Source organism: Malaclemys terrapin, chromosome 7 (genome assembly GCF_027887155.1).
Source record: "Malaclemys terrapin pileata isolate rMalTer1 chromosome 7, rMalTer1.hap1, whole genome shotgun sequence".
NCBI classification, from domain to species: domain Eukaryota; kingdom Metazoa; phylum Chordata; order Testudines; family Emydidae; genus Malaclemys; species Malaclemys terrapin.
The window spans coordinates 20,987,658-20,993,657 of NC_071511.1; positions in this window are offsets into that span (position 1 = coordinate 20,987,658).

Genomic DNA, 6,000 nt, shown 5'->3' on the forward strand with positions numbered 1-6,000 from the left:
CCCCACCCACCCATGCACATACACAGAGCTCTGGTACAATTGCAGGGCTTGATGACATGGGACTAATGCCCTCTAGCCTTCTTAAAGGAGGCCCTACCTTAGCCATGGCCCTGCTGTCACCTCCATGCCAGCCAGCAGATCTGGCGTTGGCTGGAGATGTGGAGTGCTTTGTATATGCTCTCAAAGGGTGATGCAGAATCCACTTCGACCCATGCTAGACTGGAACTCTCAGAGGCACTTTGGATTCCAGAAGTAAAATACCTCCAGTGGAGTGACGTGGCTCTGTATTTCCCTCCAATTGGGGCTGAGCTTTGCAGGGACAGTCGAATGCTGATGGAGCCGAGGCGTTCACCCAGTGCCCTGACAGAATTTCAATGTGGGTAACTACCATTCGCCTTCCACAGAGGTTCCGAGACCAAGTCCTGCCCTGCTATACATTGTGTGCATCTTCTCTGATGTCAGCACTGCAAGTCAGGGCCAGGGTAGTGAGGGTCACGGAGTGATGTGGCTTCCTCTCAGCCCATCGCTAGTCAGCCAAGAGCTTTCTGGTGCCAGGAAGTCAATGGCCGCCTAACTATTTTAGCTCACAACCGGCATGTGTCTGGCCACCAAAGGGTATGAACTATAACCTGCCAAGTTATTTCTTAGTTTATTTATTCTAAATATATTTGGGACCTAATTTTCCAATACAGGCAGAATTTTGGGCGAGATCCTGAGCGGGAGTTAATTGGCATAGCTCCACTGAAGTCAATGCCAACGGTCCACTGGCGCGATGCCTGTTCACAGTGGCTGAAGCTGCAGTCCAACATGCCCAATTTGTGCACAGAATTATGCACCGACCTATCTGTTGTCCTGCACGGATGCCCACCTTTCTCTTCACTTTAACTCTGTGCGCACATTAGAGCTGCAGTAGTGCACGTGATTTTGTACATGTGCATTTCTGAAATTCGGACCCTTGTTTTCCTACAGAACCCAAAAGCACAGGTGAGATAGCTAGTGACTCAAAAGCGGGCCACTGTAAACTGGATCACTGAACAGCCCCGGGTTCTAGTCCGCAGTAGCATCTGTTGCCTTAACATTCACTCTGTACACTGGCATCCAGGTGACCTAGTTATCTTTGTTAAGTGAAGTGAAGTGTGGCGGAGAGGTAGGGGTTGGGGAAAGGCCTATGCAGGGAGCTGTCCACAGGAGCCGATCTTTTAGAGAAACTTGATTAAACAATTGAGAGGGAAGAGTGAAAAGAAGCAGGGAGGGGGAATGGCAGAGGAGGGGGAGTTGGACAGCTTGACTTCGAAGAGGAAACAAGAGCGACTCAGAAAGCAGCATGACCTTGGGAAGGACATTAGACTCCAGGAGGGGGGGCGGGATCTACAGCTGAAATTGGAGAAGAGAGCCAACTAAATGAAGTGTGTGGTCTGGATAAAGGCAAGAGCTAGGGAAGCAGCGAGCTTTAGTAGCTCTGACAGCAGCAAAGGATTTCTTAGCACTTGATAACACACATAAGACCCCATTGATGGCATGAAAGCAGTAGCTCAGGAGGGTGTTGAATTTGGAAAGCAAGGGCTTTGCAAAAGTATTTGGGCCCACTCAGGAGCAGTCTTTTTTGCAGCACGCTTTGATCACTGGCAAAAAGGCTGGATTAAATGGCAGAAAGGGAACAGGACGTTCAGCTGGGACATGCAGTTAAGAAATGTGAATATAGTTCACTCCATTTTTTTCTCCATCCCATTCCTGAACAGCTACTGAACTCACCTCGAGTGTTTTCACTCCTAGCATCATCTGCAAAAACAGAGGGTCTAACTGTTTGTAAAACAATACAAGTCAGGGGTAATTCCCTGGAGCCCCAGTGTAATGTCAGAAAGAACAACTAGAGATGGGAAAAACACCAAAGCACAAACCGCACTCATCGACTGATGAATGGTGGTACCACGCTCTGCTTCTGACATCAGACCCCTAGGAAAAGATCCTCAGGAAAGTGGGGCCCATGGCACATGATGGACTACTTCTGGGGTTTGGCCCATCTTCTCTATGCAGCCTGTTTCATACTCTCCCTGCTCCTTCTGACAGGTGGAGGGCTGTGAAATGCAGCTCATCTCCTGCAGCACTTCTTGTTCTTGCTCTGCTAACAGACTGTGGCATATATGAATGTGACACACATGGAGGTTCATCATCTATCTTAAGGTGACAAAGTCCCAGGGAATGATCTGCTCCATTCTTTCCAGCAAGGATGCAAAAATGATGCATGTGGTTGCTGGAGTGCTAAGTCTCCCAATAATGCATTCCCGGCTGGATTTGCATATAGACCAGCCTCTTCACAATCATGCAACCTAGCTCACAGTGGGTTATATATAAGATGCATATGAAGTCCATTGCCAACCCCTGATCTATAAAATAAAATCTGCAAAGAATGATTGTTGGCTGAGAGCTCCTCAACTAGGGTCAGGTTCCTGGTTCCAAGTTCCGTTGAAGTCGAGCCTTCCGGGAGGCATTTTGCACCATGCAGGAATGGGATCGGAACACATGACAGAAGCTGTTAAGTGTGTTCATGCACTTAGGGCCCAAACCTAGAGTTGAATATCTTCAACTCCTCTTGGCTTCCATCGGAGTTAACCATGCTCAGCACCTCACAGGCAGGGTTCAGTGCCTTTCAAGATTGAGCTCTTCTTTCATGCATTTCCAAAAGGTTCAAAACGCATAGTGTCAAAGTGCACCAAGTTCTTTATACTTAGCTTCCCCAGAGAGGATACCTAATGATGGAACGTATCCCAAAATGAGGTGAGTGTTGAAAAGCCAATATTGTCTCCATGGTGATGAGCCTCAATCCAAAACCTGGATCCAAATAAGCCTGAATTGTGGCAAGCCTGATATCTGTAATAGACTGAACCAAAACCCTGGACCAGACACCCTTGAACTTGGAGGAAACTCAGATGCAGATCCAAATTTTGCAGCTGAGTCCCATCTCTACATAACCTGTGTAGAGTGTCCCGTAGCTAGACCTGAACAAGCTGTTTAATGATGATAAGAATACTGAGCAATTGTACATATTCAAGGTGCTGCATAAACATTAACTAATTAATCATTAGGAGGTTCCTGGACGTGGTAGGTGAGTATCTTTATCCCTGCTTCTGCAGATAGTGAAACTAACACAAGGGTGAAGTGACTTACCAAGGCCGCATGGTGATTCGCTAGCAGAGCCAAGATTTGAGCTTGGGAGTTTGAGTCCCAGCTTGCTTGTTCCTCTAGATCATGCTATGCCTCTATAGCAGGGGTCTCAAAGTCCCGGCCCGCGGGCCATCTGTGGCCCGAGAACCTCACCACTACGGCCCGTGGAGGAGAGACCCATGCAGCCACGCTGCCGGCTCTGTCTGCTGCAGGCACTGCCCCCCTGCAGCTCCCATTGGCTGGCAGAAAGGGACAGAGATATGATCACTAGTTGCTGGGCAGAGTCCGCCATGGAGGCAGCGGCACTTTTTCCCACAATGAATATAAACAAATCAAAATACCGAACACAACTATCTGATGCACACCTTGCTGCCATCCTGAAGGTTTCAACTGCTCAGTCTCTAAGGGCAAACATCAACAAACTGACAGTGACAGAACAGGCGTCTGGCAAACACTAAAAACTCTCTGGCAGGTGAAGAATTGTATTAAGTTGTATGACCGTTTTATTATTTCTAAGAGATTCAAAATAAAAAGTACAATATAAACATTTTCTTTTCTGAACACCATCTTCAGTGACATTATTGGCCCGCTGGGAGGGTTTGAGGACTGGCACTGGCCCTAAGGTAAATTGAGTTTGAGACCCCTGTTCTATAGGGATCCTATTCCCAGAGAGGTAAGGGAGAAATAAGTGCACACCTGTGAGGAGGGCAAATCTGCACATGGGACAGTTGAAATAAATTCCATTCACCATGGTGGTGACATTGTGGCTACGACAGCTTGTTGGTTTGTGAATGGAGCGGAGACAGCTGCAGAGACAATTATTTTTGACACAGTGCTATGCTGCTGTTTTCCTAAAGCTTGAATCCTTCTAAGTACATAAAGGGGCAAGATGCATGACGAGCTCTGCAGAAGTTCCAAAAAGAGAGAGAATGTGATGTGCTGTTCTTCTGCTGGGCTGCTGTCCTGGCTACCGCACAGGGGAAGTCTGATGCCATTCCCCTGCCATGTTGTTTCCCATAAGTATCTGCCAAAGAATGCCTGATGCAAAAATAAACCATGGCAAGCACTGTCTGTTTCCATTACTGTAGGGGGAATGACTGTCGTATGTAATTTACGGGGTTAAACCATCTCAGAGATCAAATATAAATATTGTTCTGTTGTGGAATGTACTGGGTGGCATAGTTAACATTTTTGTGGCAGATGAAAAGTCAAAGCATATCATGCAGCATGAGGTTTTCTCTGTGTGTGTGTGTTAAAGTCTGTGTCAAAGCCTGATATTCTTACTCTATTTTTACTCCAGTCATTACTCAGGCGAAACTCCCATTGACTTTAATTGGAAAAGGGCCTGTGTAAGGACTGCATAGGGAATTTAGGATCTGGCGGTATCTCTGCTGGAAATTTAGCTTTAGAAATTCCGTCTCTTGGAGTTTCTCTGTATAGCTTTAAACTCCAGTCGTTGCTAGCAGTAGAGGGCCAGAACCTTCACTGGTATAAATTGGTGTAGCTCCAATGAAGTCAGTGGGGTTGTGCCCATTTACGCCAGCTGAGAATCTTGCCCCAGAGTGTTTATCTTCTTCTGCTCTTATTATTACAGCCTCTGTGAGCTATTTGGCAAGAATTCAAAAATCTACCAAGCAGGCCCCGCTCCAATCTCAGAGCACCCCCTACTGTTTGTCCCCTGCCTGTTGCCACTGACACTGTTCTCCTTGAGCTGGGGCCACAGTTTTACACAAAGGTAGCAGATTGGAGATCAGCACTGAATGGCCCCTGAGGAGAGGCTGGCCTCTGAAATTAAATATATATGCAGTAGATGAAACATTTCTATGAAACTGAGCTGAAAACTGGTATTGGGGGCTATCTTTGCAGCTGGGAAAAGGGAGGTCAGGTTCTTTGTTTTGTTTCAGATAGTGGTTCAAGCCTTGCTCAGAAGGGGTTCGATGAGGCAAACGGGCATCGCAAGGCAGCTGCAGACAGCAGACGTTGCACAGGAGAAGTCTCTCACACCAACAATGGAGGACAGGAGGAGGCCTGTGCTACCTGACCAGAAGGCATAGGGAGAGGAGTTGGGAGAGGGAGAAATACCCGTGGTGCATCATTATCCCAGTTTGGCACCCTTGAACTGCATACTCTGAACCTGATCCTGAAGTGTATGGGGAGTTGGTGGAATGATCTGGGAGTGGACATGATGTGGTTGCACTCCTCTGAGCAGTGAGTTTGTGTCAACTTGAAGGGATTTGGGGTTTCCCCAAGCTGCACTATTGACAGCTGTCAACTCCCTGCTAATTACTAAACAAAGCCAGGGAGATGGTCTGCTTTGTTTTTGGCTATCCCTCATCCCTCCACTTCCCAGTGACCTGTGCTCATCCAAAGTGATCTGTCCTACTGGGTTGCACCACGAAAGGTCCCGGCCAAGATTTTCAAAAGTGACCAATGGTTTTGGGGGTCCATCATGAGATACCTTAAAAGCACCTGATTTCCAGAGGGTGGGTGCTCAGCACCTTCTGAAATCAACCCTGGGAGTCCCACTGCAGGCTTATTGCTAGGGGCCACAGACATTTTTTAACACCCTGTCATCTAAACTGGCTCTGAGCCAATCTAACCAACACAGAGCTGGAGACAGCTGCCAGGGATGGAGACCCATCCTATACTAGGACTGCTAGTATTGCTAATATGGGAGGAACTGAACATTTCCCTACGGTATCCAGATTGCAGGTCGCTTACCCTTTCTGATGTGCCAAGCTAATGCGATTATTGGTTCAGCCCACTATAGAGGTAGGAATGAGCTGCAAAATTTGCATCTGGATACAGGTGCACATCTGAACTCCCCCAAAGTTCTGA